Genomic DNA, 23,619 nt, shown 5'->3' with positions numbered 1-23,619 from the left:
TTTCCCTTCTTTTTACTGATGCGCATGTTATATAACCACCACCAGCCACAGGGGAAGCTAGAATCCAAGGCTTCTTAAAATTTTCCACTGAGTATTCTAAGCCAACAGAAGAGAGTGAGTGATCTCTCTCTTGCTTTATGGTGACATGGCTAAAACTGCCCTTCCCAGTAACTATCAGAATGAGAGATGCTATAACGTAGGGGTGAAATTTATAGGCTCTGGAGGTTGGTGTTCTTGTGTTTGCATCCTGATACCTTTAGGAGCTGTGTGACTTGGGCAGTTTCTTTTGCCTCTCTCAGTTATAATTCTTGCCTGCTTCACTGGTTTTATCTTCCTCATAGGGTTGCTCTGGGTTAATGTATATTAAGCTCTTAGCACAGTTCCTGTGTATAAGGGCTCAATAAATGTAAGCTATCATTTAAAAACAAAATTGCAAGTTTCATGTTTCATTTAAATTCAGGCAATGTTGTATTTTCCTCTAGAGCTGTCTCTACTTTTTTAAGAAAAGAATGTTTCCCCCCAAATTTCCAGTAGAATTGGCTTTTCCAGATGAGGTACCATGTTTGGGCTTGGCTCTGCATAAACATTGGTGTACTGCCCCAAACCCAAGAGAGTCACCACCCTGATTTGAAAAACAGTCATCCTGAAGAGAAGGCAGTGATGCTTCATTAAAACCTCCTTGAGGATTTATTGTCATTCATTTTCTGGATAACTGAGTAAAAAACCAATCCTTGTAGATAAAATTCCCATGGAATGAATTACCTAATGTCTTGAGTTGATGGGTAAGGTCTAGGAAAAAACTGATGTCTACACCTGTTCATGGCTTTGTTGTTCCTAAAGAACTTCACTAGTAGATCTTACTTTACCCACAGGCTCCTGGATGACTTCTGGTTAGCACTACGGAAAACAATGGCCACTGTCCAAATCTGGAGATGAAGAAGGTGACGGAGATTGTGGTGAATATAGTTTGCGACACTGAAGGAACTCTGGCCTCTGAGTCAGGAGACCTGGGTTCTAGGCCTGGGTCTCTCTCTTATTTGCTCTGTAGTTTTGCACAAGGTTTTTGTCTTCTTTGGATTGTTCCTCCATGTGTACAAAGAAGGAATGGTGACCGACCTGGATAACCTCTACCGTCTCTTCAAGCTCCAAAATTTCAACTACTTCCACACTCCTTAGTACTCCCATGGTTAACGTAAGTTAACCCTTTTCTTCCAGAAAACAGAAAGTGTAAATAAATTTTTGTAGTAGCGGTCTGCCTCCACATTAGACATTATTTTTTTTCAGTATATCACTTTGTTCACACTATTCTGAGAATTCTTTTTTGAAAAAAAAAATGATCACAAAACTATACATTATTTCATTTAAACCCCGCTATCATTTATCTGAACTTTCAGATAAGAAACTGAATCTTGCTCTCTGTAAATCAGTCTAGATCTGGATCTGATCTGTCCCCCCATCACTGGTCGGGCATTTCTGACTGCTTTGCAGAAAGTCCATAACTTGACCGTGTGTGTTCACACCAGTGGTCATATCTCATGCACATGGCTTCCTAAGTGACAGACACATGGTAGATTCATGGTGGTAACTGCAGATTATTGAAAATGAAATCCATGAACTCAGAAGGAAACATTTAAATGTAATACCAATTCTAAATACAAATTTAACTTTTGTTTGCTTTCAAGGAACAATGTCATTTTGATGAAGAAGTCTAAAAATAAAGAGAAATGTTATTTTTCTGAATCAGAAGGAAACCAAACAAAACACTGACCACAATCACATTGCTTCAGCACCAGCATCATTTCAACATCCATTTGGTTTCTCTTGATTCTGGTGACTCTGTGGTGAATATGGAGAGCGAGAAGGAGGAAGAGTTTAGAATACAGCTGAGTTTAAAGCATTTGTTCTGGAAATAACAGGGCCAAGAACTTAAAATCAAATCTGAGCCCTTTGCAGAGGAGATTTGGGGAAATGAACAAAAAGACTGATTTTGACTCAAGGAAAGGGAGTTTATCGAAAACTCAAAATATTTTCTTGAAATCAAATTTCTCTTGCAAGATGGCATTTGAATACATTAAGGATAAATAGCCTGCAAACATATGGATTGAATTTCCCATGAAATGTACATGAATTTCGATATTAAGGGGGCACAAACTTCAGAAAGATAATTTGGCCTCTGCCGAAACCAGAATATTTCAGAAATCCTTCCAGAGACTTTGCCAAAACCCGGAGCCACTAGACAAGTCGATCCAGAGCAGCTTCCACTTTAGCCAGTATCCCCAGCAGCCTGGCCAAATGAAACAGAGAACTCAGCATCTTCTGAGGGGGACGTTTGCCAATTTTAACCCTGCAGACATGTTCAAGGGCTTCCAGCTGGCCCTCTGAGCCAAGAGTACAATTCGAAAATGCTGGAGTCTCTTAGCATATCTGCTTCGGGTTACTTTGAGAGATGGTGAAGTGAAAGCTGCCAGGCTCTGAACAGTATCCATGCTATAAACTATTTGCAAAAGCCCCACTTCCTTCTGCTGGGGCCAGGTTCTTCCCACCCTAGACCGTCTGTGCGAGAACAAAAAACAAGGACTATTGTCAAATTAACAGCTTTCCCCCCAAAACTATGGCAGGTGACAAAATTCTTGGCCATTGAGTTCCAGCCAAAACATGTCACTTTTTTTTTTTTCTCCTGGGGAGGCTCTGGGAACCTGCTGTGAGTCAGAGTGAGGGGGTGGCAGCAGAGAGTAAATGTTGCTTGAGCATCTTGTCTGGTACTGATGAGAATTAGTCAAGTCTTGGAAAGAGGGAAGAGTTTTCTGCCTGCTACCCAGTTCCAGACTCTCCCCTTGGCGTGGGGATAAAGAATTAGCCATCTAATGTAATTCTCTTTTTTCACCTCAATACATACGTGTTTATTAAATTTCTCTCAGCGTCAGGCTCAGTGCTGGGCTCCAGAAAGAGATAAATACATTCAACTCAGCCTCTTCTCTCAGGGGACTTACAGGTTAGTGCAAAATTTCCCTGAGTGTGTTTACAGAACATTAGTCCCTGGAGATGAACCATTGAAACAGGGTACCGTGTCTAAAAGTTTTAGAAAATGTTGAATTCTCTGTCATTCTTCAGGGAAATACACAATACAAGGTCACCATATTAAAGTCTTTGAAAAGTCTTCCAGTAAGGTAACTAGTTTAACTTTAACATGGCTTTCTCAAATTTTTAATGACCAGTAACCACCCTCCTACTTTATCCCCCAGGATGATTTCCCACAGCAGCTTTGGGAAATAATAGCCCACTGCCAAGAGCCAAAATTACACTTTTGTGAGACAAGTATGATATTTAAAGAAAATCACAAAGTATGGAATTAGCACAGAAGGAAAAAGGTAGGGAATCAGGACCCTCTTGAAAAGATGATATTCTAAGTAACTTTTGTTAGATGAATGCTATGCTCTGAATGTGTCCCCTCCAAATTTATGTGTTGTATCCTAACCCACAAAGGTGATGGTATTAGTAGGTGGGAACATTGGGAGGTATTTAGGTCATGAGGGTGGAACCCTCAGGAATGGGATTAGTGCCCTTATGAAAGAGGTTCCAGAGAGTGCCCAGCCCCTTCCTTCATGTGAGGACACATTGAGAAGGTGTTGACTTTGAACCAGAAATTTGTCCCTCAGCAACCACCACCTTCGTCTTGGACTTCTCAGCCTCCAGTACTGTGAAAAATCAATTTTGCTTGGTTATAAGCCACCCAGTCTGTGGTATTTTGTTATAGCAGCCCAAACAGACTGAGACGATGAGTGAAAGTTTTCCAGGTAGAAAACATAGGAAGGGCATTTCAGGCAAAGAGAAAAGCATGCACAAGGATGTGGAGTTTGCAGGAGCAATGTGCTCTCTCCTATGGCATGTACGTATATATGTTAGCAGTTTGGGAAACAGATGAGAATAAGAGCAGAGATGACACTGAAAGGGCTAGAACTGGATCTTGGGGTTCTCATATACCACTCCATCATTTTGAGCTGTAGGTAAATATTAAAACATGAAGTTTTTTCCAAGTTCAGTTTCTTCCTGTTTAACACAATGACTTTCATGTATGGTATGGGGAACTCTTTTCTACTGCATTCATTCAGAGTCACAGAATCAAAACTTTTTTAATAATGAAGGTCTCTGAAAACAGTTAGGTATGGCTCCTGCTGTTTAGGGACAGCCACCTTCAATGAGCACATTTTGACCCCTGGGACATAGGAGGCAAACTTAATAGACACATCTACTCAGGGACAGGCAGAGGGCAATGCAATGGTCTGCATTGGGAATGTTGAAGAATGAGGCACAGTGAAGCTGAGAATCCAATGGGTAAACTAGAGATTGTCCAGGGAAGAAGGAATGAAATCAATGTGGTTTTACCACCTGAAGGAAAATTCAGTGACTGCATGCTCTATCAGGCAGAAGGAGTTCTAGAAAGAGTGGTGAACTGGAGTCAGGAGGACTGGGATCTTATTTCAGCTTGAGCACAACTTGCTACGTAATCTTGGGAAAATGGTTTCCTTGTAAAGTGGAGGAATTGGACTATGAAACATAAGGAACGTTTCAGCTCCAAAACACTGGAAATCTCTTATTGCTAGCTGGTGCTCAACATTAAATTATAAGCTAAAACTAGATTATATTGAAATTCAAGAGATCACAGGAAAAGGGGAATATTAGTTAGCTACAATATGCTAGACATCATTCTACACTCTGAAATAAATTTTTCATTAACCCTCATATCAACCACATAAAGTTACTTTCATTGTCATTTTGCACATGAGTAAACTGAGGCTCAGAACAGTGGCCCCAAGTTATCACAACCCCTAAGCGAGAGAGGTAGGGTTCAGTAGCAGGGCAGTGTGATTGTAAAGCTCTTTGTTTGCATCACACTGTCCATCACCATGAACAAAAATTTATTAAGTGCTCCGGAGTGGATTGAGTTACAGAATGGTCTGCCCTCCAGAGTCAAGAGGATGCTGTTAATGGATCAGGGGATACGACGGAAAATGCTGAGGCAAAGAGTTTCCTAATTGGGCTTCTCAGCACAGAAGTGTGACATCATGTAGGGGTAGCTCATGGAGTCCAGCAATTTGGGGTAAACAGGGAGCAAATACAATGGTAACCAGGTAAGCTGAGCTCACTTGCACGAACTAGCTGCCTCTTACCAGCCTTGTGCCTCTTCCACCAATGTCAGATGGGGCTAGCTTTACTTCAACATGGTCCATAAAACCCCAACCCCAGAAAACTTGACCAATTTGACTCCACTTTGAGGAATAGACAAGAGGAGAGAAGTCAAGTGGCTAATTTCAGATTCTGTCGGAACAACGTCATGATCACACTGCAGAGCTGGCTTATCTGAGCAAACCTCTTGATGCCAATGGATGAAGGAGCATGTTAGTCTGCTGGGGCTGCCATAACAAATATGGCAGGCTGGATGGTTTAAACAATGGAAATGAAGTTCTCACTTCAAGTTTTGGAAGTTGGAAGTCTAAGGTCAAGGTGTTGATAGGTTTGGTTTCTCTGAGAACTCTCTCCTTGGTTAGCAGACAACCATCTTCTCACTGTGTCCTCACATGACTTTTTCCCTATGTGAGCATCCTTGATGTCTCTTCCTCCTCTTAAAAAGACACAGGTCCTATTGGACTAGGAACCCACCCCATGACCTCATCTAATGCTTTTGGAACCAAGAAATATGATTCAACCAAACAACCTGGGCTCTTTCCAAGTTGCTTTAGTCACAGAAGCCAGTTTCTCCACCGGTTCCTTTCTGCCTTCTATTCAGGCCCTGGTTTTCCACTTTGTCTGCACACTCTAGTTTCCTGGGGAGTTTTAAAAATAATGATGCCCAAGTTCCACCACTAGAGATTTTGATTTACTTGGTAGGGGGTAATCAAATTTGAAAATGCAAAATGTAGTCTGGGTATCAAGGGTTTAAAGATTCCCCAGGAAATCTACTGGGCAGCCAAAGTTGAGAACAATTATTCAAGTAGTTTCATGTATTGAATATTTATTCAGACTTTCAATTTAAGCTCATGAGAAACTTACTTCTAAGCTGCAGTTTCTTTGTAAATCTCACCTGATATGGGAAAGTGGGATTGTAAATGTGTCTGGATATCCTTGATTAGAAATACATACATATGTATAGATAGATAGATAAATAGATAGATAGAGACAAAGAGAGAGAGAGAGCACTTCAAAATGAAATTAGCAATTTAGACCCTTACATGTAGATATTTATTCCTCCTACAAACTTTCATTGACCAATTTCTCTATGGTACCATGTAGGCATTCCATCCAGTCCCACAGGAACGACAAAGCTGAAAAGACATTTTGTCCCTGCTTAAGGGAGTTACAGTTGAATGAAGAAAGCACACATTAATGTCACCTTTATAAAAATGTGGTAATTGCCGGGGGAAGAGGAGGAACAAGATCTCTCTGATCCTAGAGAATTTCTCCAGGTAGTAAAGGGAGTGAGAGAGGCATCCTAGGCAGCAATGAGTTGCACTAAAAGCCCAGCGATGTGACAGCTGATGGGGCACTCAGGAAATGGCAAATAGTCTGATGCTTGTGAGTCAGAGTTCATGGGAGAAGTGGCTGGAAAGGTACTTGGAGATTAGATGGTAAATAGCCTTGAAAGCTAGACTAAGGAGTTGGAACATTTTATATCAATCCTAAGGTTTTTTAAAAATTAGAGATAACATTGTTTTAATGAAAATTATATGAAAGCAAGCAAAGGGCAGCATTGGAAGAAGGGAGGACAGGCTGAAAGGAAGTTTCTAGAAACAATCTAGGTAAACAATTATGACAACCTGAACTTGAGAATTGGCAATGGGGATAGAGAGGACAGAAAAGATGGGGAAATGGGCAGTTGGTGAGCCCAGGTTAGTGACAGAGTCAGTATTTGAATGAAGGTCTTGGTTTGCGTTTAACACATGTGCACATACACAGACACACACACAGACACACACACTGAGGACAGAATGTGTGCTAGGCACTGTGCTGGAAGCTGGGGAAACATAGACAACGTCTCTGACCTCACTGTGCTTGCAGTTGAGAGGGGAATCCAGAGAGAAAAGAAGCCATGATCCAGTAGAAATATGATGAAAAAGGCAGTAGAGGGCATTGTGGGGACAAGTAAGGGAGAAAGGCAGTCGACCTGGACTTAGAGGGGCAGAGAAGCTTCCCAGTGGAAAGGTTGGACATCTAAGTGGAGATCAGAGAAAGGAGTTGTAGTAAGAAGATAGAGGAGCAGATAGAGAAGGAAGTTGGGTTCCAAGTAGAGGGAATGGCAGCACTCTTGCCTGGTCAGTCCAAACTCACCCACTGAAAGGGCCTCCAACTGCATTGGAATGTGTTGCCTAACATAAAGTTCCTGGTATCTGTGATCCTATGGTGATTCCAGCTCATGAGACCTCAGCCTTCTGCTCACTGGAATCACCCACAAAGGACCAGAGAAAGTCACAATGGAAAAGATCTTTAAGGATCCCCATTTCAACCCCTCAATTTACAAAGAAGGTGAATAAAACCCTGGATAAAAAGATAATGCAGCAATTTAGAACTGGAACCCAGGTCTGCTGTTTCCCCATCCAATGTCTTTCTAATATGCCACGCATGCTTCTTACATCTGAGTTTAATGTCAAGGGCACTCCGTGTCCAAAACTTCTTGCCAAGATTTTTATGTAGGTTATTTTACCAGTGTATTCATTTATAATTATTAAGTTCTTACAACTGTAGCAAACAATCTCTGTTACCAGAATGTGCAGCGTCCTTTGCAGTAATTCTGTTCACCTCATTCCTTTAGGACTTAACATTAATTCTCTCATCATCTTGAGTTTTATTACTTTCGTTTTCCTAAGGCACAAATGAACTCAACGGTTGAATTGCTTCATCATTCAACTAAAAGTTTCATTTCAGGAGTTTCCAGGCCAGGTGCATTTCCTTAACTTCTGGAAGTATCTGCTGCAGGCATGTTTCGGGGTATACACGGGACAGCCTCATTCCTCCTGTCATCATCCATTTTCCATCTCAACCTAGAATCACATTCAACCAACACTTTATTGAGCAGACTCCATGCTGGATGCTTCCTAGACATCTGACCCTCCCAAGAATTCAGTGTACTAACTATTACTATCCCCATTTCCAAGTGAGACCAGCCATCAAAATAATTTCTTTCAAATGAGGATGGTGGGACCTGACCAATGGTTGTTTCCTGCTCTCAAATCCAGGAGACGAAGGTAACTGACTGAAAGCTAAGAGGGAATCATTCTCATCTGGGCCAATTTCTTTGCTTGGGGGAGACCAGCCATCACTTAGTCTTGCCTCTGGATGTGGCACCCTGGTTCCTCTGACAACTCAGCTTCTCAAGGATGTATGAGAAAGCCCGTGGGGTCAAGGTGACTGACAGAGGGTAACTTGAGCTTGGGGAGGAGGTGGGAGCACCCTGCCTGGAGTTATGACCCAGAATAATGATGTGTGAATCCTGCGTGACTCAGCTCTCCAGGCAGGTAATGAGAACCTAAGGAGACAGGAGCTTATTTAAGAAAACGTGCATCATTGATGTGGCTATTTTGGGAGAAGAGAGAGAGTTTGAAAAGGAGAAACATGTGAAAAGTATTCCAGCTAAGTGAGTGTGATAGAAAACTAAGATTTCTCTTCATAATAGAATGGTAAAAAGCAAATGTGTCCTGGCCTTTCAAGTCTCAATATTGGAAGAATAAGGTGTTGGGGGCAGATGTTGGTGGATATTTGTTCTCTGGATGTACGGATTGTGATTTGGGGATTGAGGGGTTTTGGAAGGGATTTGCTCCTGCATTTCTTTATTGTTGCTAGGAGAAACCAGGCTTCAAGTGGGACTGGGGCTGGAGATTCCCCACAGCGGCCCTGGAACACACTGGATCTTCCCTGTGACAAGACGCATTGCTCTTCTCTCACAGCACGGTAAGAACAGAATCCTTTTTCTAATCACTAGCAGGAGGTCCACGTGGAATGGTGATCAGCTCGGGAGAGGGTGGCACACAGGAGCAAACAGACTCCATATGGCTCTGTTGCCTTTGAAGAAGATGTGTCAACTGTGGGGCTGACATGTGTTCTTTCAACATCATTGAAGTCCCAAGGGACAGGAGGATGAGGTGAGTTTGAGATAAGATCTGAATCCTGCCTGCCCTGTTCTCTCCATAGCCTCCTGACTGGGCTCGCTTCCAGGCATCCATGTCCAGCCTTGGACCTCAAGTAGAAAAGGGGCATCCAACACCTTTGATTTTATCTTTCTGGTTTTGTTTTTCCTGAATCTCTGATCCTGATTTGCTCTCAACCCTCCTGACTTCTAATATCATCAATTGTTCATTCAGTCAACACATATTTATGGAAGTCTTTCTAGGTCTCTGGAAAGAGCAGGACCGTTCAGGTGACAGAAGGAAGGTGACAGTTCAGGTGACAGAAGGAAGGTGGTGTGACTTGAGGATAAGTAGTGCTCTCAAAGGATGATCCTGGAGTGACTTGGCAGAATCATCTGAATACTTAACTAAAAATACAAATGATTGATTCTAATTATTGAATCATGGTCTCTGGTAAATTGATTGCAAAAGTGGCTGTGTTTTTTACACTTTCCTGAGTATATGACCTTTGCAGTGTGACCTGACAGCTTTTCCTATCAAACAGTGGGATCTCTGTCTCCACTCTTTGAATCTGGACTGGCCTTGTGACCCACTTTGTTCAACAGAATGAGGTGGGAGTGTTTTTAAGCCAATTATGAGCCTAAGACTCAAGAAAAGTCTTCTGGAACCCTGCTACCACTCTATAAACAAGAGAAGGTAAGTCGGCTAGAGAACAAGAGACCACATGGAGGAGAGCCAAGTTGTCCCTCTGGGGCCATCCTAGACTAGCCTGTGGCAAGCCAGCTCCTTAACGTGTGAGCAAGCTCAGCCAAGATCAGCAGAGCTGCTTACCTGACCCATACCTGGTGACAGACACATCAGTAAGTCCAGAGAAGACCAGTGATTAGTGATTTATTATACAGCAAACCAAACTGATACAGAAACCAAAAATATGGACAAGTGTTTTTGAGAGTGAAATAGGCAGAAGTTAGATCCAGTAGGATTTTGTAGGACATGAAAAGGATATAGCATTTTTATCCTAAGGGTTATGTGAAGTTATTGAAAACTTTTGAACATGAAAGGGACCCAACTAGCTTTGTGGTGTACAAACATGAACTTGGCTACTTTGTGGAGAACGAGTGGCAGGAGAAGGGGTTTAGGATGGATCAAGGTAGATTGAATTGAACGTGTAGAAGTTTTGTTTTGTTTCACTTTTTTCTTTTAAATATATATACCCTGAGATCTGACTATGCTTTAAGTAATAGGATTATGAGGAATCCTCTTTGGTCTCAAGTCTAGTGGGAGAGAGTTATTATGTATTTTGACAAGTACCAGGGTAGAGGTACACTAAGGTAGTCATGGTAGCATGAGGAAGTAGCACCTAGTCCAGCCTGGGGAGAAATGAAGAATTCAGCCCAATTGGTGGTAGCTGAGGATGCCAGGAAGATGAGGAACATTATTTCCTAGGAAGACGAAAGAGCTTAAGTGAAATTTGGTATTACCAACATATAAAGATGAGGTGGGAAGCAGAGGGACGTATGATGAGATATGAATGCAGGGGGCAGGTCATAGAGTCTTCCTTGTACCTATTGAGATTATAGATGGGCAAGTCCAAATGAGGCTAAGTGACAGAGTTTCCTGATGCCTGAGATTCGAATGGACTGGTGGTTAGAAGAAGATCAGTTGAGAAGGGTAGGACCCTGCTTTGAGAGCCCTTAGGATGTTGTGTCACCATGGCCATCTGACCTGACACAGCCTAGGTAGAGCTGCCTGTTACCTAGGAGACTGATGGGCAAGACAGAGAAATCACCACTAGCCAGACAGCTCCCTTGCTTTATCGATTTTGGCCGAGGCTCCTAGGCTAGCCCTCAGCTACTCCTGACTGTCTTCTGGAAGCCAGAAGTCAGTGGAGGCAGGAAGAAAACATTTTTTGCTGAGGTACCTCCTCCTCTCTAAAATGCTTGGCATCCTGTGCTGCCAGTCTCCAGCTGTCTGTCTAGATGGAGCCCAGATGGGACCTGTGAAGTACCAAACACTGTGATCCACACCCACGCACTCCTGGCCAACAGGAGGATGAGCACCAAGGACAGAATCTGGGCTGAAGGGGTTTGGGGTCTCCTTTTCCCATGAGCACTCTGTTATCCCCCACATACCATGGAAATCTCTGCTCACTGTATTGCCATGTCTCCAAATGTGCACTGGATCTACAAGAGTCCTCCCTCTCCTGCTCTTGCTGACCGTGTCTCAGACACCAGAACAAACACCATTTCATCACGTAGTCACAGGTCCCTGGGAAAGTCTCAAAGCTTCTACAAGTAGTAATAATTTTCAAAGATTGAATGCTTACATGTGCAAGAGTGGGACCCTCCTGTTATCCTCTTATTAGCCTATTCATGTCACATAGCAACTCTGTGAAAGAGACATTATTAAGTCTATTTTCAAGTGTTAATTAGGAAAACAAAGCTTTGAGAAGTGAAGTAACTCACCCAGGATTGCACAGTTACAGATGCGGTTAAGTCAGGATTTGAACCCAGAACTACTTAACTCCACGTCGGGTACATTTCACCTATTAAACTACATTGTCTCTGCTGTCCAACCTCATCATTTATAGATGAGGACAAAAGGACCGGTTTGCTAAGATGCATGGTAGAGCCTATATCTCTCAACCAAGACTCTGGACACCCATTTCCTTCTCCTTTGGGACACCCACATATTTTCTTTGGTGCATTTCCCAGGGCACCACTCCAGGCTCTCCTCACTAAGCCTGGAAGGCATGAAACCCTCTGGAGATCCCAGGCAGTATTTGTGGACTGCTAGCTCTGATGCTCTCAGCAGAGAGAACACAGGCGTAGGCAGGCAAGAGGCCCTGATAGAGAGCAGCATGAGGTGTAGGGTACCACATGGAAACCCTGGACTCCTCATCCGACATTCACACTGGAAGGACTCTGGTAGCAGTTAGGACCGTAGGGTTTATTGTGATCATTTGAGTCTAACCTTTGTCTTCCTTTCCCACCTGCTCCTCAAGCAATCCCTAGTTTGAGGGCTCAGAGACATAAAAAGTTGGAAGGAAATTAGCACCTTACTCCACTCTGAACACATACACATTTCTCAACTTCTTGACTTAATAACAAAGAGAATTTTCTCCCACAATGTCAGAATATATGGAGGCAGGGAGCCAGTTCCTAGCTCCTCCCAGATCAGGAGAGTTTCTTTCCTTTTTTTATAACTATTGACCCTGCATCTTCCCCTGGAAGTACTTGACTCAATTTAATGAGCTCACCTCTGACCTTCATCTTGCCTACATCACTGGGGTTCTGTTGAGTGAGAACTACACCCTGTAGAAAACACTTTTGTCTGCTCCTGAGCACCTACGACCCAGAGTCTCAGTTTCCAGGGATCATAGAATCAAGGCAGGATCAGCTACATAATTTGTGCAGCCCAATGACAAATGAAAATGTGAGGTCGTTCTTCAAAAATTACTGTGCATTTTGAGACCTGACAGTAGAGCGTTAAACCAAGCACAGAACCCATTTGAAGTTGGACACTCATGGAGCCAGCCCTCAGTAGAGCCATGGACATGGGGCAGAGATGGAGAAGAGAGGAAAGGTAAAACTGAAAGATTATACCTCCATCTACTGAGTAGGGTGATCACACTTACCTTGCCAGTTGGGCAGCAACTATCAGTAATATACAGAGAAGTGTTAGATGTTATTTAGGGTAAGTTCCTTTCCCTGAGAAAGAATCTGGTTCAAATCCCTCTTTCGGCAGAGGAGGAACCAGAAGCCCAGAGAAGAAAAATGGCTTTTCACCATTTATCCAGATAATTCATTTGTGGTGGAGCAGGGATGGAGAGAGCAGGGGTCCTGATTCTCAGTCTGGTGGTCTTTTCACTAAACCAGGCCATTTCTCCCCTCTCCAGCTGCCTTGGATGTTTCCTGCTTGACTAATGAGGTAGGGCCTTGGTGCTCATTGGCAGATGGTTTGGAAACTGAGTCAATCATCTGTAAGACTGGCCACCACTTCCTGCCCAGCTACTGGGTCCCATGACTGGACTGCACTGAAGTAAACATTATCCTTTGTCACAGGATGCTTGGGGCAAGAGGATATCTTCCTCAAATGATTTATCACATGGTTTGCGATGATGTCACTTTCTCTGTGCATAGTCACTTCGTGGTCACCAGATGGCTGCTTTGGGCATTGACAAATGCCCACATTGATGTACCTGGTAGTAGTGTTATTCAAAGGCTATACTGTAGACAAAGGTAGGGTCCACTGGATCCCTTTCTACTGAAATACCACTGACCATGGCTTTGTCAGTGCTTACTAATAACAATGATACAACAAAAACACCCTCCGGAATAAACGTGGGGAACTATAAACCATTGTCATATTAGATGTCATCACTCTGATAGCAGAGGAAGGGCAAGGCTACTACGATTTTATTGTAATTTTTCAGAAGAGAACACTGGCTCAGAATGACCTGACTATGTGCAAAGTCACATTTGTATACGTAGTAGACATGGTGGTTTCTGAGGAAGGAGATTATATTTGATTAAGTTCTTTATCTCCTGGGCCGAGGAGACAATTACGAACTAAATCAATGATACTTTTGATCTCTAAATTTTACTCAGTCAGAACACAATAGGCAGACTTCCCTGGTGGTGCAGTGGTTAAGTATCTGCCTGCCAATGGAAGGGACATGGGTACAAGCCCTGGTCTGGAAAGATCCCACATGCCATGGAGCAACTAAGCCCATGTGCCACAACTACTGAAGCCAGCGCGCCTAGAGCCCGTGCTCCGCAACAAGAGAAGCCACTGCAATAAGAATCCCGTGCACCACAACGAAGAGTAGCCCCTGCTCGCCACAACTAGAGAAATCCTATGCGCAGCAATGAAGACCCAACACAGCCATAAATAAATAAATAAATAAATAAATAAAAAACAAAACAAAACAAAAAAACCCCGCAATAGGCTAAATTGTAAACAAGATGGAATTCAGGGTCCTCTATTCCATCCTGTCTTCCCTGATGCTCATTCTTGGAAACTGAATCCTGGCAGATCTCTCTGCCATTAAGACCTTAATCCTGGTGCTGCTCTTACCAGGATCCTGGTCAGTAGGATGACCTTTGGCAAGGATGTGGGGTTTGGTCTTATGTTCCCTAGTGATTGTGTTGGAAAATTATGGTGCTAGTCTCAAAGTCATATGGATTGGTTCTCTGTGGACAATTTCACCATAATTTATGAATACAGCTGCCATTTTTTCTCTTATGACTCTTAACTCTGTTGTTTAAGGGCCCAAGATTTTACCCCAAGCTTCAGAACTGTATGTGTCACTATCTGCTAGACTTGATTCTTGGGTGAATCTCAAGCATCTCAAACTCACAATGTCTCTGAGCTCCTCTCCCTCCACTCTAACTATGAATTTTCCTATCCCAGCTGATGCCAACATCTTTATGTATCTTCACGCTTTCCTCCCCTTTCTCTGAAATAATGACTAGGTTACAAAATTCTGTATGTTCTACTGACCTCCCTGCCTCCAGTTTTCCTATTTCCAACCCATCCCCTACCCTGACTCCAGAGTGATCCTTGATTATGTCTCTCCCCAGTGAATATTTTCCCTTTTATTTATTGTTTTGCCAAGCACTATTCTCATTCATAACAACCCAAAAGTAATTATTAATACTATTTTGCAGATGGAAAACTGAGGAAAAGAGTGTTTAAGTCACTTGTCCAAAATTGTACAGCTACTAAATAAAGAATCAAGGATCTGAACCTAGGAAGTCAACTGCAGAGTCTCTGCTCTTGACTACTACATTCTTTTTATGGGCTGAATTTTGTCACCCTAAAATTCATATGTTGAAGTCCTAGGCCCCAGTACTTCAGAATGTGACTCTAGTTAGAGATAAAGCCTTTAAAGAAGTAATTAAGTTAAAATGAAACCATTAGAGTGGGCCTGAATCGAATCTGACTGGTGTCCTTATAAAAAGAGGAAATTTGCATACAGACATGAAGAAAGACCACGTGAGGACACAGCAAGAAGGCAGCCGTCTGCAAGCCAAGGAGAGAGGCCATGCAAGAAACCAAACTTGGGACTTCCCTGGTAAGACTCTGCACTCCCAGGGCAGGGGTCGTGGGTTCAATCCCTAGTTGGAGAACTAAGATCTCACATGCTGCATAGTGTGGCCAAAAAATAAGTAAAAAAAAAAGAAGAGAACTCACTGACACCTTTATCTTAGACCTGCACCCTCCCAAACTGTGAGAAAATAAACCTACTGCTTAAGCCACTCAGTCTGTGGTATTTTGTTATGGCAGCTCTAGCAAACTAATACAGTCATACTGCCTCTCACTGAATATGAGTAAAGACTAAATTCCTTCAACATGACAAAGTCCTTCTTCTTCTGATTCATTACCCTCATGACACTAAAAATCTGTATTCCAGACACCCTGAGGACTCAGCCTTCCCCTTCTATGCATTCCCATTTTTCATGTCTTTCTTTATGGCCTCCCTCTGCTCATTCAATAACTTTAGTCCTTTTTTATCTGAAAACTTGCAATTATCCTTTAAAATTTGACTTGAGTGACATCTCTTCTCTGAAACTTTACTAGACCCTCTGTTTGGAAGTCTATTTGGTCTCTCCTGTCTCTATTCTCCCACTAACATCTTGCATGGAAATCTGTTCACCACTCATCATGCTCCATTTCTTCAGAGACCATGAATGAACTCCCAGTGAGGGCCTTGCATTGTGCTGAACATTGAAGATGCAGAGATAAACGTGGTGAGTGCTTGCCCTCAAGAAGGTTATTTTCTAGTGAAGGAGCCTACAATAATCCATGGTGGTGTCAAGTCTAGAGATGGTCACTTAATCCAGCCTGTAGGGCATCAAAGACTTCTTGGAGGAGCTGAGGCTTTAATGACAAATATGAATAGGAAGAAATGGAGAGGCACAGAGGCCATTCCAGAAGAACAAAGCAACATGAACAAAGCATGGAGAAACAGTGGAGTGTAATCTTAGTTCCTTCCAATGGACTATAATCTTGAGAGCAGTTATCATGTCTGATTTAATTCTAGGGCCTGCCCAAAATATTTGGTAAATAAATGATTATTGAATGAACAAATGCATGAATGAATCAATGACTCAATGAAAGAATAAATGAGAAGAAAAAAAAAAAATATCCTCATATATCAGTTAAAACCCTTTGGTTGTAAGCACCAGAAACCTACTCCAACTGACGTAAACAGAGAGTTTATTAGAAGGCTGGGGTGGAACTCATAGGATGGGAGGGAAAGTGAAAACCAGGCTGGAAAGGCAGGAACAGGCCTCAGAACAGGACCTGCTGGACAGGGTTGCCCCTGTGGGTGCCACGGCTGGAACACTTGAACCTCCATGTCTTATCTTTTGGGTACTCTCTCTCTCTTCAAGTTCTAGGAAGGGAGATCTAGCATGGGCTTACCTCCTGGCTGAGCCAGATCTCTCTGTCTCTGATTTTATCCAGTGGTAAAGAAAAATTTCCCAAGTAAAAATCAGGTTTCACCACCAAAAATGTGCAATAGATTTTGAGGAATCAAGAAAAATAGATAATCACTACATAGGAGTTTTCAGACACTTCACAGCTGGCTCTTTTTCATGGGCTGAAGCATCTTTAGAAACTTTTTCATGTTCAGAGTCATGACTTGTTTTTGCTACTGCTTTCATCAGTCAATGAACCCAGTATAAAATTCAGACAGGGGGTAAAACTACCTCAGGAATTAATGCATCCTCTTCTAGCACTTACTCCTGTGAGGTAAGGTGCTTTCAATAACTCCCTTCTAAGTACCAGGTCAGCTTCAATACCTTACATTAGTTGCTAATTTCCCCAGTACTATTCAAGAGCAAGTTTAGGTGTTTTTATATTCCTGGGTCAGTTTCATCTGGATTAGGGTAATATTTGTGAAGGAACTTGATTCATTATCTAGTGTTCTATAAATGGGAATTGATATTTCTTTTATATTCCCGCTAGAGAACAGAGGACTTTGTTTCCCTTATTTTATCAATTTAGTATCAAAAAATTATAAACAGTGGTTCCACAAAGTCTGTTTATTCCCAGAGTTTAGCATAATCCTTGGCTCCCAGTTTAGACTCCAGGAGACTCCATTTCTGTTGTTCTGGTCTTTGATTCTATGGCATTATACTCTTATTCTTAACTGGTCTCCTGGCTAGTATCTTGCTACAGAGAGACCTCATTTAGATGCAATCCCTTTTTGGATATATCTCAGGACAAAACTTCACTGACAAGATATAAAAAGCATAGGATTTACTAATGCCATCGTTCATCACTCAGAAGGAAACTTGCATAAGGCCATAAAAGAGCTCAAAAATTTCCTTTCATTTCACATATTAATTTGTTGAGATATTTATATACCTCCCAAGTCCTAAAACTCATTATTTTGCTAAAAAATAAATTCTCACCTACAAAATACCTTGAGAAAGAATTGCTGTCTTTCTCACGTAGGTGGAATTCCAGTGTGCTTTCATTTTTATGAGGTCATTTAGATGCTTATTTATGGAGGTCTTGATGGTGTGTCCAAGCTCCGGCCCTGGCTTGCCATGGGACCACCACACACCTACAGCCCTTAGTTTCTACATCTGTAAAATGGGAACCGTAATACCTATGGTGCCTTTCTGTCTTTACTTTTTGTTACTATTTTTAAAATTGTGGTAAAATACATATACATAAAATTGACCATCCTAACCATTTTATGTGTACAGTTCAGTGGCATTAAGTACATTCACATTGTTGTGCAGCCATCACCACCATCCATCTCCAGAACCCTTTTCGTCTTGCAAAACTGAAGCTCTGTACCCATTAAACAGTAAATCCCCCTTCCCTCTCTCCCCAGTCCCTGGCAACTACCCCTCTACTTTCTGTCTCTATGAATCTGACTACTCTAGGTCCCTCAAATAAGAGGAATTATACAGTGTTTGCCTTTTGTGACTCAATCACTTCACTAAGCATAATGTCTCAAGGTTCATCCATGCTGTAGCATGTGCCAGAATTTCCTTCCTTTTTAAGGCCAACTAATAATCCATTTGGATGCATCCATTTACATTTAAAGTAAGTAAGTGCAGAGGGGGAAGGACTTATTCTTGCCATTTTGTTATTTGTTTTCCGTGTCTTATAGCTTTTTGTCTCTCATTTCTGCCCTTACTGCATTCCTTTATGTTTAGTTAATTTCTTGTAGTGACACATTTTGATTCCCTTCTCGTTTCCTTTTGTCTATATTCTATACTTTCTTTGCAGTCACTATGGGGATTGTATATAACTTCCTAAAGTTACAACAATCTGTTTTAAACTGATGACAGCTTAACTTTGGTTGTATACAAAACTTTACTCCTTTAGAGCCCCACCTCCTTTATGTTATTGATGTCCCAAGTTATGTTTTTATATATTGTGTAGCAGTGAACATAGATTTATAATTATTTTTTATGCTTCTGTCTTTCAAATTCTGTAAAAGCGCAAAAGTGGAGTGACAAACCTAAACTACAAGAATACTGCTTTTTATTCTTGTCCATGTGTCTACCTTTGCCAGGGAGCTTTTCTCATATATTTTTATATAGCTTGTTTTTTTTTTAATTTTTAAGATTAAGTAAAATTAAATATGTAGAATCACCTAGTTAATATCAAGTACATAAGAAGTAGCTGACAAATGGTCGTAACCTGTCAGTAAATACCTTTGACTTAACTGATCAATCAATTGGATGAATGATTGGATTTCATTCTGCAAAGTGAGGCTTATAACAGGCACAATATATTTCAGCGAGTGGGATTTCTTTGACCACCTCTTATGAATGTGGACAAAAAGAAATCAAAGTCAGTCAAAAAAACGGGTAAGCCAGGGACATACCTTGACTTTTTCTCCAAAAAGTTCTATGGCCCCTGATGCTAGGTTTCTGGCTTATCACGTAGGTAGGGTCACTGGGGTTAAACTCTATTTTAGAAGATGTGCCTTTAAATAGTTTTCCTTTTCCTTTCACTGCTTCAGGAAGTCTCACTCTGAGTCAATGCCAAATGGGTTTGGATTTCAGCGTTTCCCGTAAAAGGTGGTAGAAGAGATGATTCATAAATCCCCTCCTGACCTTATTTATCTCCTGCTCAAGCTGCAGCAGGTGAGCTGTTGGACTTTGAAGCATGGGATTATTACAGAGAAGTAAGTGTGGAAAGGAAAAAAGTGTGCTTGTGAAAGGATTCAGGCAAAGGCATATTTCAAATCACTCATGAACCTATGTAGGCTATATAAACAGACCAAATGAAAAATGAGTGTATAACATTATTATTAAGTGCAATTATGCACGTGACATTCGGTGGAACCAGGGAAAATGTGTGATTGCATTTGTTGGATTCAGCTACTGCTTGGTTTACAAACATCGTAGGGGAAAGGGGGGAATATTTTGCCTGCTACATTGAAAACAATGTGTCTTACAGTCCTAGGTGTTGTGCTTTTCTTAAGGAAATATTTATGCCATTCCTTTGTTCAAACGCATATTGTGATGTTATATAGGAAAGAATAATGGAGCTGATGTTGAAGACCTGAGTTCTAATTCTAGCTCAGACACTAAGTACACAGCCCTAAAAAACCAAGCCACAATGTCTTCATCTGTAAAGAGGGGTCAAATATTGGTATTGGGCTTTTTTTAAAAGAATAAATGGATACTATATTTACAACCCAAGATAGTGCCATGTACACACAAGCATCAAACAAATGCTAGCTATTGAATAAGTACTGGATTTTTCTTCCCAAGTCACTCCAATTGTTTCCTCCCCTTTAAAGATACAGATTATGTATCTTGTATCTAATTACAAAATTTCTACCTGTGTTCTAGAACAAGCTTCAATCAAGACAAAATGGTCATCTGTGATTCTGTCTGACTCTGTGAGATCACATCCCTTGTATTTTTCAGGAAATGTATTTTAATTCTAAAACAAATTTCTATTTTGTAAAGGTTTATACATTTGGAAAGAGAGTTGACTTTAATCCACTTATCTGCACACAATGCTAAGATTAGGTTGTCGGTTATATAAAAGTATTTGATTATCATATTGAGAGTACTGCATATCATGACAATCCTCAAACATCTTGCTAAGAAAAAGCAATTATCATTGCTTTTTCCCTTCTTCAATAAATCACTTAAATTGATGATTATAATAAATGACAAGTCTAAATGTATGAAATGACAAAAGCTCGACGCAACTTCATAACACACGTAGGTCATGATTACTCTTTTATTAAGATGCTGGAGCCTGTATATGAATTCAGTACAAATACACATAATCCTTCTACTAAAAGCAATAGGTTTTCAAGATCCATTGGAATTCATCTAATCCATTAGTATTTGGTTTTAACAGTTTAAAATGACAGGATAATTCCAAATCCTCTACTCCTTTTGATTATATTTGGACTGCTTCAATTAGACGCAGGTACATCTTCTTCATTTGTCTCTATCACCTGACTTCCCCCTCACAATTTACTGAGGAAAGGAGGCCCTATGGAAAGCAATGGTGCCAGAAAATAAGAAGTTGAATGCAAATACGTGATAACACGGCGACGCAGAAAGCAGTTGAACCCACTCAGCAAGTAATCAGAACTAGAAAGCATGGCCTGCAAACTCTACCAGTTTTCTGTAATTAATGTATCAATGTATTAGTCACTGGTTTCACATAGCCCTGAGTGTTTTCCAGAGCTAGACCACTATCATGTCACTAAAGATGGAGAGAATAAGGATAGGAGGAGAGATGAAATGGGGGAAATAGCATTAGACGAAATTGAAAGTAGCTGCTTTATTTTAGGTGGAAACAAGGTTTACTCAATCATTCACAAGATTATCTCAGTTTAGAGTTCTCATACTTTGACGATGGGCTTTAACTTACTTAATCTTCGTAATGAGCCTGTGACAGAGGAATCATTAGACAGAACAAGAAACCAAGTCTCAGGAGAGAGAAAAAAGAAAAAAGCCTTTGCATAAAATCACCCAAGCAGAACCTGGACTTAAAACCAGGTTTTCGTGTTGCAACGTTCTGCCCAGGTTACCCCAGTTACATATTTTGACTTTAGCACTGCGCTGGGGTTTATGGAGATGCAGGATGAATAAATCACAGCCCGTGCTCTCAAGGAATTTACAGTGAGATGCAAAGATAAGTGCCGAATGTTTCATCTGGAGACATAGCTTGTGTGTGACTTCAGAATGGATGCTTAATGCCTAGGAAGAAAGGAAATTCTGTGCCTGACCCTGGGCCGTGTGTGCCGGTGATACTGTGAGGCAGATCGTGGCCATTTCTCAGATTCAGTCATCCAGAAATTTTGTCTAAGTTGCCCATTATTATCTCAGACCAACCAAGTGGGACAGATGAGATCCAAACACACGTCAGCTTCCAAAACCATTGCTGTTGACTGCAAACTATATGCTCTCTCACTTCACTGGGTTCTGAGTCCCTAGCCTTGGATTAGGTTTCAGTCTTGATACTTACACAAGGCCAAATATCATACACACACATACACATATATGATATAAATGAAATATTAAATATTAACAAACTGACCTGGGATCCAATCCTTATCCTCTCTGCCATTAGGTTTCATCACTTATAAAATGGGCATAATTATGCCGACTCTGTAGCATTTGGTGCTCAGAATAAACTAAATGTCACATGTCTAGTGCACATCTGGGAAACAGTGAGACTCATAAATGTTTATTTCTTTCCTTCCTTCCTGAAATCTGCACAAGTGGGGCTGCATTTGTCTTAGCACAGTCACCTTGTGCTAAGACTTGCATGCTCTAGAAAGACTGAATCATATCGCATCACTGCAGAATGGGCTTGAATTCATTGCACGGCTACTTAATTCTGTTCTAGGTGTATTAGCACAATTCTTCAATAGTTCAGCTGTGCATAAAACTATAGTAATAATAAGAGTGTGCACTATTTTAATAGCATTTGATAATCACAGTAGCAGGGAGGTCAGATGTTATTATTATTCCCATTTTACAGATGGTCAAGACTCAAGGAAGCTAAGTAGATTGTCCCAAGTCACAAGGCATCAGTTCAGGACCCAGACCAGCATCCTCTGATTCCAAGTTCACCATCCTTGCCAGTGTATGACACAATACAGCACACATATCAAACCAAAAGGGACATGTGGTTATTAAGAAAAACGAAGTGAGCAGAATTTCAACCTTTGAGAAAATGATAAAGGAAAGGTTTTGTTACAGGGTAGATGTCATCACCAAACACGACAGAACACTATTATATCTCCAAAGCTGTGGAAAATTCCCAGGCAACAAAGAGAAATCTGCTACTGCCTGGGAACAGGCGTCTGCCTGACCTCTGCTTTCTGGGGATAGAAGTGTGTACTGAGGTCAGGGAGAGGACCCACTGTCAGCAGGAAGAATCATCATTATTTCTGTTCAGAACGAAGCAAAAATGACATCTGTCAAGGCCATTGTTCTTTCGGATGTGGTTTGAATGAACAACACGTAACAAGGATGGGTTGACAACACTTCACTGAAAATAAGAAATCCCAAGCCACAGAATGTAGAGTTTTAGAGCTTTGTGGGGCCTTAGAATCCGAGAAAAGGACTTGCAATTCAAAGAAAATCCCAGCTTCAAGTTCATGCTGTGCCCTTTCACCACCAAAGCTCAGTATCTGCAACTGTACATGGATTTGTTATAAAGGTGGATGAGCCCATGCACATAAAAGCACATTGAGAAATAGGAAGTGCTTTGCAAATATGGGATAGTTTTAATTTTTATTTCTTTGATGGGAAAATAAACGATCAAGACTTGTCCAGCTATTATTATGAGAGAAATGGACATGATCTCAGTATTCTAGAGTTCACTACTCATTCCAAGACACAACGTTGCCACAACAACGTAACCACCATTGTCCAAGTTCCTACGATTGGTACTGGGATAAAGAGAAAACAGTAAAGCTGATGCTTCCTCTGACCACTGGAAGGGCTAGGCTGGGACAGCTGTCTTTGTTGCTCACTCAGCTCCTGATATTTAGCTGTCACTTATTACCTGTGACACCAGTACATACCAGAGAGTCTGGTCTGAATAGAAGCTCCGTAAATGCAGAATGAATGGTCTCTATACTCCAAAAGCTCCGACTCTAGTTAAGGACCAGATTCAAATAGGTGCTGTGGTAGAGAAAACCGTGCCTTAGAGAACCATAGAGGGAAAAATTCACCCCTGATCTACAGAAAACATGACAGTGTTAACAGCATTAGGTGAAAAACACAGGAATAGGGAAGGTGTTTAATAGAAGTACAACAAAGGATCGTGTAGCATAGAAAGGGAATGTCTCTTTCTTGGGGACAGGACAGACTAGGCTATGCTCACATCTGTGTCCTGTGGACACCATGCCAAGGGCTGAACTTAGCCTTGAGATAAGCAAGTGGCATTGCTGGAAGGAGAGGCCACGTTTTCACCCATGCCTATGCCCAGACTCATTTTTGTGCCAATCCCAACTCCTTTGACTTTCTACAACATG

Source organism: Orcinus orca, chromosome 13 (genome assembly GCF_937001465.1).
Source record: "Orcinus orca chromosome 13, mOrcOrc1.1, whole genome shotgun sequence".
NCBI classification, from domain to species: domain Eukaryota; kingdom Metazoa; phylum Chordata; class Mammalia; order Artiodactyla; family Delphinidae; genus Orcinus; species Orcinus orca.
Note: the sequence above shows the minus strand (reverse complement) of the source record.